Source organism: Triticum dicoccoides, chromosome 4A, assembly GCF_002162155.2.
Source record: "Triticum dicoccoides isolate Atlit2015 ecotype Zavitan chromosome 4A, WEW_v2.0, whole genome shotgun sequence".
NCBI lineage: Eukaryota > Viridiplantae > Streptophyta > Magnoliopsida > Poales > Poaceae > Triticum > Triticum dicoccoides.
Window position 1 is genome coordinate 137,720,463 of NC_041386.1, and position 14,181 is coordinate 137,734,643.

Below are 14,181 nucleotides of genomic sequence, written 5' to 3' on the forward strand. Positions count from 1 at the left end.
GTATTTTCGCCATAATTTCTACAAACTTTATCGGTATGGGGCAAATAATATACCGCTGAAAGCTACGGAAAATGCGAAACTTTTTCATGTTGATGGTATTCTCTCATTCCCAGCTGTTTTCAAGTAATTTCGAAAACGGCGGAATCATGTGTTCTGCCTTTATCGCGAAACAGATTCTTCGAAAATGCACCGCGTGAAGAACCTAAACTTCTCGGTGCGTGTACCTGAACTTCACTCTGTTTTTCACGTGATTTTTTTGCTCGTAGGTCTCCATCCACTGCTCGTAACTCTCCATCCATTCATCGGAATTGAGCAGGTGATATACCGATGGAAAGCTGCTGTAAGCACGCAAGTTTCCCGTGTTGATCATCTTTTCATACTCGTGACGATTTTAAAAGTTTTTCATCTAAAATTCATTCAGCGTAGTAGTTGAACTTCGTGCTGTTTTCACGTTGAAATTATGTGACGTATTTTTGTTTGTAATTTTCTCATCCATTTCGTCAGTGTTACACAAATGATATTCTTTTTGTACAAACCTCTCTCACAATATTTTTTTTAACTTTCTCCGACCGAGGACTTGAATTTACACAAATAATATTCTTGCCGTTTTAAGGTAAATTAGAAAATGGCGAGATCATGATTTCTGCGTTCATCGCGAACGGAAATGCACTGCGTGAAGTAGTAGAACTTCTGGGCATGTCTGTTTGGACTTCACTTTGTTTTTGACGTGCTGTTTTTTGCACTGCATGAAGTAGTTAAACTTCTGGGACATGTCTGTTTGAACTTCACTCTGTTTCACTTTATTGTATTTTTTCTTATATGAAACACACACCATGTAGTACGTGAACTTCCAGTTGTTATCACGTTGAACTTCTCTCTGCTTTGAGAGAGTTATTTTAAAACACAAAAAACAACATATTTTTTATGTATTTTGGACATCTAAATACACGGTGAACCTCTCTCACAAGAATTTTTTGAACTTTTCCTCCTCGAGCACTTGAACTTCTAGCAACCATTTTTTCGTTTATGAGGTTGTTTTTAAAAGTGCAAAAAATGGAGTTGTGTTTTTAATTTTTTGAACGGGTAAATCCTAGGTTTTAGTAAACTCCGAACTTCTATGTTATTTCAATTTGAACTTCAACTTTTTTATATTTTGATTAAATAATTGTATTCGATTTTTATACAACAAAAATCGAACCTGGAAATACAAGATGAACCTCTCTCGTAAGAATTTTTTAACTTCCCCGGACAAAGCACTTGAACTTCTTTCAACAGACCTTTTAAGCTTTTAATTTTCTATACTTTTATTCGCATTTGAAATGCATCCCTTCCAGTAGTTGAACTTCTCGTTGTTTTCACCTTGAACTTTTGTCACGTATTTTTATTCAACCTCTCACAAGAATTTTTGAACTTTCTCGGGCTGAGCACTTGAACTTCTAGCAAAAAAACTTTTTAGCCTTTGCTTTTTTATTCTTTTTTTAATACAAAATGCACACCGTGTAGTACGTGAATTTCTGGTAGTTATCAATCTAAACTTCTCTCGGTTACGTGAAAATATCTGAGTTTTTTATGAATTTTTAATCTAATTTTCATAATCCTTTTTTATGCATTTTGAAGCGCTCTATTTTTAAAAGTTGAACTTCTTGCTTTTTTTGAACTTCTTGGTTCCATTCTTTAATAACGAGAAAAATCTGAGTTTTCTATAATCATCAAACTTCTCCATCTTTTTAATATGGACTTCCTGGTTTTATTTCTTAATCTTTTTTACAAAATTTTGAAGTGCTCTATTATTAAAAGTTGAAATTCTTGCTATTTAATTTTTGAACTTCTTGTTTTCATTTTTTAATAATGAGGAAAAACTAAGTTTTCTATAATCATCGAACTTCTCCATCTTTTTAATATGGACTTCCTGGTTTTATTTCTTAATCTTTTTATGAAATTTTGAAGCGCTCTATTATTAAAAGTTGAACTTCTTTGTTATTTAATTTTTTGACTTCTTGTTTCCATTCTTTAATAACGACGAAAACCTTGCCTTTTTATTCATTTTTTTCATATTAAACACACACCATGTAGTACATGATCTTTTTCCGTTTTTATATTTTGAATTTTTTATTTTCTTTTTGAAATCAAATTGCTCCCAAATAATAACCGAACTTCTTTGTGGATTAAGAGAATTAATTTGTTTTATGCTTTTCTCATATTAAACCTTGCCACACTTGATATCTTCCTTCTTTTTTGGTCTTCCCATTAATCTTCAATTCAAAGATCTAATAGAAGGCTGACCTCAACAAAATCACCACGCTAGTTTGCCAGAATAAGCAACATCACATTCCAGGTGAGCCTTTTTCCTTGAAATTGCGAGTAAAAACCACGGAAAGCAAGCCATGGAGCTCAACTATTGGAACAAAAAGAAAAGGCAAGCAAGGTATATAAGTCCACAAGGCAGAGCCAACATCTTTACACACATATTAGTTCATAAACAATATTTGGGCCAAATATATGCACATCTGTTAGACTGCAAGTTCACGAGAAATTAAGGTCCCAGCATGTGCAATCATCTGATGGAAGGTGAACAGAAAAGAGTGTAACCCATATCAGGATCTTTATTTTTGTTTTTGTATTGAACATTCCGATATGATGTGAGGAACTATTTAAGACCACGATAAATAACGTCTCAAATTGTAAAAGGGCCATTAAAAGGGACGTAACAGACAATACCTCATGACAAATAAGTATAGAAAATAAAGACCAAAATTTTCACTGTTGACCCACTTTTTAACTCATATGCTACAAGGACAGCAGAACCTAGAACATGCTAGACAAGGGGTAATACTCAAAATGCTGCACCCAGGATTTTAACCACAACCAATACAATGTAACTTTGCACAGCAAGACACGGAAAACACGGGTGGAGAGAAACGTCAGCTCGATGTCATTCGAAATCCTTCAACTCCATCATCTGTGTGAGCACTCAACGAGCCTAGTTACAGATACCCATCAGCTTTGCACAACTTTGCATCTTCTGCCGTCTTGCTTTCCAATTTCCTTCCAATTCATGTACCTGAGCATAAGAAGGGCATTTATTAAGGCTGCTAACGAAATATAACTTATCATGAATGAAGAACAAGCACAAGACACCGAAGGATCACTATAATCTTTTACCAAGGTACTGTTATCTAAGTCATGATAGATTTTTGAGTTTATTATCCACATTTTCGTGCATATCAAACAACAGTAAATATAGAGAATGTATCATGGATAGATTGCAGATGAATTCTCAAGATGAAATCAGCCAACGATCCTAGTTAACTGAGTGGTATGTTACTACTTATCAGCTCCAGAGCTATCTGTTCTTAAAATAAATAAGAGTATGGAAAAGGTGCCTCCTAGATTTTCACATGTAGCAGGGAGCAGTTTCTTCAAAATAGTACAAAGAAGAACTCCTAGTACCTCTCATATAAGCTCACAGGAAAACACACATAAAACAAAACACATGAAATTTGGGAAATCCTTTTGATGTAAACAACATGATTATTCCCCACTAATATAAAAATGTAGGGTACAATTTTGTGTACATGGATATTGCATTTTGTAATGAAGTTAAATGAGTAGTGTGTTCTCGGTTCATAGGTAATAATGTCCAAATGCTACAGCTATATAGCACATGTCAAGCTCATCAAACTTCTAAGATATTCTCTGCCAAATAAATGACTACTAGGTCTAGGACATAAGGAACAACGTATGATTTGACATGGGCCCCGGCCTCTTATAAATGCAGCACAATCAAATTTATTCAGGTACCATATCACGACACTCCCAGCACATGGCTCGTTGATATCTTACAAGTAACTCAATGCTAAGCATTTGATTTAAGAAATCAGTTCTTTGTATAAAACTCATTACATGTATGAGACTGAGATTTAGCATGATATGATGCTACAAGCGAAGGGACATAGAGATAGATTGGTGCATGAAGTGGCTGCTTGTCATAGCGTTTGCTGAAGAAGCATCAGCCCAATCTTCAGATGCATGCATCGCTGCCCGTACAAGTTCCAGCACGAAGGAGCACGGACGGACACAGGTGGGGCACTTGGACTGCTGAAGCAGTAGCCAGAGCAATGTCCTACGGAGGGCCGCGACCGTAGCTGGACAGCAACGTGCAAGGGACGCGGCGTCGGATGCGCGTGGGATGGCCGGCTGCGGCGAGTGGGATTTGGCCGAGGGCTCGCGCTGCAGGTAGCCTGGCCACGCGCACGCATGGTGGAGCGACGGCGGCACCATGGGCAGGTCACGCGGGCGCCATGGGAAGGTCGCGGGGGCGCCCTGGGGCAGGTCGTGGGGGCGGTTGACGGCAGATGGAGGCCACCTCCGCGGTAGAAGCAGGGGAGGAAGGCCGGCGACGATCTGAGTCGACGGGGCACGGCGGAGGGGTGATCCGGGAAGGAGGCCACGACGCGCGAGCGACCGTGAAAGACGGAGGTTGGGGCGACGGCGCCGGTTGCCAGTGGATCCAGGAGTCGGCGGGGCCGGTGGAGCTGGGGCGTGATGGTGCGCGTGGCGGGGGCCGGTGGCTGCACCGCCGGGTGGAGGTGGTGGCCGCTGCACTGGCTCGGCTTCCTGGTGGGGGCGGCAGCGATGGGGGGCGGCGGCGGCGCGGGAGGTGGCCGGGGCCAGGCGACGGCGCGGGAGGTGGTCGGGGCCTGGCGGCGGCGCGGGGCGGGGAGGGAGGCGGCGGTGGCGCGATGCAGTTCAGGCGAGGGGCCAGATGGGATCGGGGGAGCTTAGGTTAGGGCGGGTGGGGTAGTTTTTATTTTTTTTCACCGGTGGGGGATCTCAGGAACACCGCGCGCCTTCTATATAGGGTTGACGTGATTCAAATAGTTATTCTAATTCCAAGATTAAAATAGAGTTGTCCTATATATATATATCATCACATATACGTGATGAAAACGAATGATACTAAAACTAATAATTCCTACTGGGGCCAGTATTCTGGCAGCCCCTCGCCAGCAGCTCCCTGGTGCGCGGCGTCTTCCCAGTGCGGAGGCAGTACTCCGCCTCCTCCGCCTCGCAGCGCTTGACGTACCAATCTGTCTTTTGCTGGCGGACACGCGCGAACGATCTTGCCATTTCATTGGGTGCCCACTGAAGCTCCTCTTCGGTGGCACGCCGGAGCTTATCGACCCACCTCCATGCAGCGACGAGGCGCCCAACGCCTATGACCTTCCTCATGAAGTACCCATCTTCGTACACCTCCTCGGCACGACGGCGCGCCCGCCCCCAAAGCTCCGCCGCCTCCTTTTTCCAGGCGGCATCACGGGCTTCACAGGTCGCCTGGTACCTGGATTCCTCCTCCACCATCTCCTTCTTGAACGCCACTTGCCTGGCTTTCTCAGCCGGCGGCAGCGACTTCCATAGACAAAGATTGTACTCGCCCAAAACCAATCCAAAGTTGGGGGGTCCGGCGCAACCTCGTCAGGTGGCGCGTAGGGATCCTCGTCGCTGCTATTCGAGTGAGCATCCTCGGGGGACGGCGACTCCTCGTCGGCACCATGGCAGAGATTTGTGTGTGAGAGAGTGGGTGAGCGAGGGGAGGATGTAGATGAGAATGCAGGCGGGACGACGTGAGCAAGGGAGTATTTATTGGAGGCCAGAATCTAGATCGACGGGGACGGTACACACGCCGATCGTCGGAATCTACGAGTACTATAGTTTTGAATTACACACGATTCCCGCAGCAAAATCCATGCGTGAACATAATAGCTGACGGTTTCCAATACAGATCTATATCTGATTAATTATCCCCGCCACTCACCTACCAAACCTCGAGCCGCGAGAAAGAGTGCCAATCGTGTGGGGGCTGGTCATCTTGCTAGATCTTTACATTTTCTTTTTTGAACACCAGATATTTACATCGTCTTATGGTTTTTAACTCACACACAAGTACACAAAAATATGATTTTTCAAACCGTTATGGTTAGGTGTTGCATGTAGATGTAGATCAAATTTGAACTAGGGTCATTAAATGGTTAGAAAATCACTTATCTTTAAAAGGTCAAATGACCCTGAATGTAGTGACCAGACTTCAAACAGTCTGATCTCTGTGTTTTAATGTCATCCCTGGATCAGTAATGCTGACACGCACAGTACTTGAAGGATTTATAACAGAGTAGCAATCACACACTCATTACATTGAATGTCTCAAAAGAGAACTTATTATAATAAATATGGCTTAAGGCCATCTAATAACGATAACAGTGGAAGGCTTGGAAGATAAGTGAGTCCATCAACTCCAACGGCATCACTTAGTATAGAACCATGACCTAAAGGCACCTTACTTGTCGTCTGAAAAGTCTGCAACATGAACATTGCAGCCCGAAAACGGGTCAGCACATGGAATATGCTGGCAATGTAACACATAGAGAATAGTGAACAGAATAGGCTATACTACATGCATATATGGCTGGTGTAAAGTGTTGGGGAACGTAGCAGAATTTTTAAAATTTTCTACGCATCACCAAGATCAATCTATGGAGTCATCTAGCAACGAGGGAGAGGGGAGTGCATCTACATACCCTTGTAGATCGCGAGCGGAAGCGTTCAAGAGAACGGGGTTGATGGAGTCGTACTCGTCGTGATCCAAATCACCGATGACCTAGCGCCGAACGGACGGCACCTCCGCGTTCAACACACGTACGGTTGGGAAGACGTCTCCTCCAACTTGATCCAGCAAGGGAGAAGGAGAGGTTGATGGAGATCCAGCAGCACGATGGTGTGGTGGTGGAAGCAACAACGATCTCGGCAGGGCTTCGCCAAGCACAACGAGAGGGAGAGGTGTCACGGGAGGGAGAGGGAGGCGCCAGGGGCTAGGGTCCTGCTGCCCTCCCTCCCCCCACTATATATAGGACCCCTAAGGGGGGCTCCGTCCCTAGGAGATGCAATCTCCAAGGGGGGCGGCGGCCAAGGGGGGTGGCTTGCCCCTCAAGCCAAGTGGGGCGCCCCCACCCCTAAGGTTTCCAACCCTAGGCGCAGGTGAGGCCCATGGGGGGGCGCACCAGCCCACTAGGGGCTGGTTCCCCTCCCACTTCAGCCCATAGGCCCTCTGGGATAGGTGGCCCCACCCGGTGGACCACCGGGACCCTTCCGGTGGTCCCGGTACAATACCGATTATCCCCGAAACTTTCCCGATGGCCGAAACTTGACTTCCTATATATAAATCTTCACCTCCGGACCATTTCGGAACTCCTCGTGATGTACGGGATCTCATCCGGGACTTCGAACAACTTTCGGGTTACCGTATACTAATATCTCAACAACCCTAGCATCACCGAACCTTAAGTGTGTAGACCCTACGGGTTCGGGAGACACGCAGACATGACCGAGACGACTCTCCGGTCAATAACCAACAACGGGATCTGGATACCCATGTTGGCTCCCACATTCTCCTCGATGATCTCATCGGATGAACCATGATGTCAAGGATTCGATCAATCCCGTATACAATTCCCTTTGTTAATCGGTACGTTACTTGCCCAAGACTCGATCGTCGGTATCCCAATACCTCGTTCAATCTCGTTACCGGCAAGTCACTTTACTCGTACCGTAATGCATGATCCCGTGATCAACCACTTGGTCATATTGAGCTCATTATGATGATGCATTACCGAGTGGGCCCAGAGATACCTCTTCGTCATACGGAGTGACAAATCCCAGTCTCGATTCGTGCCAACCCAACAGACACTTTCGGAGATACCCGTAGTGCACCTTTATAGTCACCCAGTTACGTTGTGACGTTTGGCACACCCAAAGCACTCCTACGGTATCCGAGAGTTGCACAATCTCATGGTATAAGGAAATAATACTTGACATTTGGAAAAGCTATAGCAAACGAACTACACGATCTTTAAGCTATGCTTTAGGATTGGGTCTTGTCCATCACATCATTCTCCTAATGATGTGATCCCGTTATCAATGACATCCAATGTCCATAGTCAGGAAACCATGACTATCTTTTGATCAACGAGCTAGTCAACTAGAGGCTCACTAGGGACGTGTTGTGGTCTATGTATTCATACATGCATTACGATTTCTGGATAACACAATTATAGCATGAACAATAGACAATTATCATGAACAAAGAAATATAATAATAACCATTTTATTATTGCCTCTAGGGCATATTTCCAACAGTCTCCCACTTGCACTAGAGTCAATAATCTAGTTACATTGTGATGAATCGAACACCCATACAGTTCTGGTGTTGATCATGTTTTGCTCTAGGGAGAGGTTTAGTCAACGGATCTGCCACATTCAGGTCCGTATGTACTTTACAAATATCTATGTCTCCATTTTGAACACTTTCACGAATGGAGTTGAAGCGACACTTGATATGCCTGGTCTTCCTGTGAAACCTGGGCTCCTTGGCAAGGGCAATAGCTCCAGTGTTGTCACAGAAGAGAGTCATCGGGCCCGACGCATTGGGTATGACTCCTAGGTCGGTAATGAACTCCTTCACCCAGATTGCTTCTTGTGCTGCCTCCAAGGCTGCCATGTACTCCGCTTCACATGTAGATACCGTCACAACGCTTTGATTGCAACTGCACCAGCTTACTGCCCCACCATTCAAAATATACACGTATCCGGTTTGTGACTTAGAGTCATCCATATCTGTGTCGAAGCTAGCATCGACGTAACCCTTTACGACGAGCTCTTCGTCACCTCCATAAACGAGAAACATATCCTTAGTCCTCTTCAGGTACTTCAGGATATTCTTGACCGATGTCCAGTGTTCCATGCCGGGATTACTTTGGTACCTTCCTACCAAACTTACGGCAAGGTTTACATCAGGCCTGGTACACAGCATAGCATACATGATAGACCCTATGGCCGAGGCATAGGGGACGACGCTCATCTTTTCTCTATCTTCTGTCGTGGTCGGGCATTGAGCCATGCTCAATCTCGTACCTTGCAATATAGGCAAGAACCCCTTCTTTGACTGATCCATATTGAACTTTTTCAATATCTTGTCAAGGTACTACTCTGTGAAAGACCAATGAGGCGTCTCAATCTATCTCTATAGATCTTGATGCCTAATATGTAAGCAGCTTCTCCAAGATCCGTCATTGAAAAACACTTGTTCAAATAGGCCTTTATGCTTTCCAAGAAATCTATATCATTTCCCATCAACGGTATGTCATCCACATACAATATGAGAAATGCTACAGAGCTCCCACTCACTTTCTTGTAAATGCAGGCTTCTCCATAAGTCTGCGTAAACCCAAATGCTTTGATCATCTCATCAAAATGAATGTTCCAACTCTGAGATGCTTGCACCAGCCCATAGATCGAGCATTGGAGCTTGCACACCTTGTCAGCATTCTTAGGATCGACAAAACCTTTCGGCTGCATCATATACAATTCTTCCTTAAGGAAACCATTAAGGAATGCCGTTTTGACGTCCATTTGCCATATCTCATAATCATAGAATGTGACAATTGCTAACATGATTCTGACGGACTTCAGCTTCGCTACGGGTGAGAAAGTCTCATCGTAGTCAACCCCTTGAACTTGTCGATAACCCTTAGCAACAAGCCAAACTTTATATATGGTTACATTACCATCCACGTCTATCTTCTTCTTAAAGATCCATTTATTTTCTATGGATCGCCGATCATCGGGCAAGTCAGGCAAAGTCCATACTTCGTTTTCATACATGGATCCTATCTCGGATTTCATGGCTTCCAGCCATTTGTCGGAATTTGGGCCCGCCATCGCTTCTTCATAGTTCGGAGGTTCACCATTGTCTAACAACATGATTTCCAAGACAGGGTTGCCATACCACTCTGGTGCGGAACGTGTCCTTGTGAACCTACGAAGTTCAGTAGCAACTTGATCTGAAGTTTCATGATCATCATCATTAACTTCCTCTCTAGTCGGTGCAGGCACCTCAGGAACAATTTCCTAAGCTACGCCACTCTCTGGTTCAAGAGGCAATACTTCATCAAGTTCTACTTTCCTCCCACTTACTTCTTTCGAGAGAAACTCTTTCTCTAGAAAGGATCCATTCTTGGCAACAAAGATCTTGCCTTCGGATCTGAGGTAGAAGGTATACCCAATAGTTTCTTTAGGGTATCCTATGAAGACGCATTTTTCCGATTTGGGTTCGAGCTTTTCAGGTTGAAGTTTCTTGACATAAGCATCGCATCCCCAAACTTTTAGAAACGACAGCTTAGGTTTCTTCCCAAACCATAATTCATACGGTGTCGTCTCAACGGATTTCGACGGAGCCCTATTTAAAGTGAATGCGCCAGTCTCTAAAGCATAGCCCCAAAATGACAGCGGTAGATCGGTAAGAGACATCATAGATCGCACCATATCCAATAGAGTGCGATTGTGATGTTCGGACACACCATTACGCCGAGGTGTTCCAGGCGGCATGAGTTGTGAAACTATTCCACATTTCCTTAAGTGCGTGCCAAATTCGTGACTCAAGTATTCTCCCCCACGATCTGATCGCAAGAACTTGATTTTCCTATCATGTTGATTCTCAACCCCACACTAAAATTCCTTGAACTTTTCAAAGGTCTCAGACTTGTGTTTCATTAAGTAGACATACCCATATCTACTCTAGTCATCAGTGAGGGTGAGAACATAACGATAGCCACCGCGAGCCTCAACACTCATTGGACCGCACACATCAGTATGTATGATTTCCAATAAGTTGGTTGCTCGCTCCATTGTTCCTGAGAACGGAGTCTTGGTCATTTTACCCATGAGGCATGGTTCGCACGTGTCAAATGATTCGTAATCAAGAGACTCCAAAAGTCCATCTGCATGGAGCTTCTTCATGCGTTTGACACCTATGTGACCAAGGCGGCAGTGCCACAAGTATGTGGGACTATCATTATCAACCTTACATCTTTTGGTATTCACACTATGAATATGTGTAACATTACGCTCGAGATTCATTAAGAATAAACCATTCACCAACGGGGCATGACCATAAAACATATCTCTCATATAAATAGAATAACCATTATTCTCGGATTTAAATGAGTAGCCATCTCGAATTAAACGAGATCCTGATACAATGTTCATGCTCAAAGCTGGCACTAAATAACAATTATTGAGGTTTAAAACTAATCCTGTAGGTAAATGTAGAGGTAGCGTGCCGACGGCGATCACATCGACCTTGGAACCATTCCCGACGTGCATCGTCACCTCATCCTTCGCCAGTCTCCGCTTATTCCGCAGCTCCTGCTTTGAGTTACAAATGTGAGCAACCGCACCGGTATCAAATACCCAGGAGCTACTACGAGTACTGGTAAGGTACACATCAATTACATGTATATCACATATACCTTTAGTGTTGCCGGCCTTCTTGTCCGCTAAGTATTTGGGGCAGTTCCGCTTCCAGTGACCACTTCCCTTGCAATAAAAACACTCAGTCTCAGGCTTGGGTCCATTCTTTGACTTCTTCCCGGCAGCTTGCTTACCGGGCGCGGCAACCCCCTTGCCGTCCTTCTTGAAGTTCTTCTTACCCTTGCCTTTCTTAAACTTAGTGGTTTTATTAACCATCAACACTTGATGTTCCTTTTTGATCTCCACCTCCGCTGATTTCAGCATTGAATATACCTCAGGAATGGTCTTTTCCATCCCCTGCATATTGAAGTTCATCACAAAGCTCTTGTAGCTCGGTGGAAGCGACTAAAGGATTCTGTCAATGACCGTGTCATCTAGGAGATTAACTCCCAGCTGAGTCCAGCGGTTATGCAACCCAGACATTTTGAGTATGTGCTCACTGACAGAACTATTTTCCTCCATCTTACAACTGAAGAACTTGTCGGAGACTTCATATCTCTCGACCCGGGCATGAGCTTGGAAAACCATTTTCAGCTCTTCGAACATCTCATATGCTCTGTGTCGCTCAAAACGCTATTGGAGCCCCGGTTCTAAGCTGTAAAGCATGCCGCATTGAACGAGGGAGTAATCATCAGCACGTGACCACCAAGCGTTCATAACGTCTTGGTTCTTTGGGATGGGTGCGTCACCTAGCGGTGCTTCTAGGACATAATCTTTCTTGGCAGCTATGAGGATGATCATCAGGTTCCAAACCCAGTCCGTATAGTTGTTGCCATCATCTTTCAGCTTGGTTTTCTCTAGGAACGCATTGAAGTTGAGGGCAACATTAGCATGGGCCATTTGATCTACAAGACATAGTGTAAAGATTTTAGACTAAGTTCATGATAATTAAGTTCATCTAATCAAATTATTCAATGAACTCCCACACAGATAGACATCCCTCTAGTCATCTAAGTGAAACATGATCCGAGTCAACTAGGCCGAGTCCGATCATCACGTGCGACGGACTAGTCAACATCGGTGAACATCTTCATGTTGATCATATCTTCTATACGACTCATGCTCGACCTTTCGGTCTTCCGTGTTCCGAGGCCATGTTTGTACATGCTAGGCTCGTCAAGTCAACCTAAGTGTATTGCGTGTGTAAATCTGGCTTACACCCGTTGTATTCGAACGTTTGAATCTATCACACCCGATCATCACGTGGTGCTTCGAAACAACGAACCTTCACAACGGTGCACAGTTAGGGGGAACACTTTCTTGAAATTATTACGAGGGATCATCTTATTTAAGCTACCGTCGTTCTAAGCAAATAAGATGTAAAACATGATAAACATCACATGCAATCAAATAGTGACATGATATGGCCAATATCATTTGCGCCTTTTGATCTCCATCTTCGGGGCTCCATGATCATCGTTGTCACCGGCATGACACCGTGATCTCCATCATCGTGTCTTCTTTAAGTTGTCTCGTCATCTATTACTTCTACTACTATGGCTAACGCTTTAGCAATAAAGTAAAGTAATTACATGACGTTTATGTTGACACGCGAGTCATAAATAAATTAAGACAACTCCTATGGCTCCTGCCGGTTGTCATACTCATCGACATGCAAGTCGTGATTCCTATTACAAGAACATGATCAATCTCATACATCACATATATCATTCATCACATCCTTTTGGCCATATCACATCACACGGCACATGCTGCAAAAACAAGTTAGACGTCCTATAATTGTTGTTGCAAGTTTTTTTACGTGGCTGCTATAGGTTTCTAGCAAGAATGTTTCTTACCTACGCTAAAACCACAACGTGATATGCCAATTTCTATTTACCCTTCATAAGGACCCTTTTCATCGAATCCAATCCGACTAAAGTGGGAGAGATAGACACCCGCCAGCCACCTTATGCAACTAGTGCATGTCAATCGGTGGAACCAGTCTCACGTAAGCGTACGTGTAAGGTCAGTCCGGGCCGCTTCATCCCATGATGTCGCCGAATCAAGATAAGACTAGTAACGGCAAGTAAATTGACAATATCGACGCCCACAACTGCTTTGTGTTTTACTCGTGCATAGAAACTACGCATAGACCTAGCTCATGATGCCACTGTTGGGGAACGTAGCAGAATTTTTAAAATTTTCTACGCATCACCAAGATCAATCTATGGAGTCATCTAGCAACGAGGGAGAGGGGAGTGCATCTACATACCCTTGTACATCGCGAGCGGAAGCGTTCAAGAGAACGGGGTTGATGGAGTCGTACTCGTCGTGATCCAAATCACCGATGACCTAGCGCCGAACGGACGACACCTCCGCGTTCAACACACGTACGGTTGGGAAGACGTCTCCTCCAACTTGATCCAGCAAGGGGGAAGGAGAGGTTTATGGAGATCCAGCAGCACGACGGCGTGGTGGTGGAAGCAACGGCGATCTCGGCAGGGCTTCGCCAAGCACAACGAGAGGGAAAGGTGTCACGGGAGGGAGAGGGAGGCGCCAGGGGCTAGGGTCCTGCTGCCCTCCCTCCCTCCCACTATATATAGGACCCCTAAGGGGGGGGGGCCCTAGGAGATGCAATCTCCAAGGGGGGGCGGCGGCCAAGGGGGGTGGCTTGCCCCCCAAGCCAAGTGGGGCGCCCCCACCCCTAGGGTTTCCAACCCTAAGCGCAGGGGAGGCCCATGGGGGGGCGCACCAGCCCACTAGGGGCTGGTTCCCCTCCCACTTCAGCCCATGGGGCCCTCTGGGATAGGTGGACCCACCCGGTGGACCCCCGGGACCCTTCTGGTGGTCCCGGTACAATACCGATTACCCTCGAAA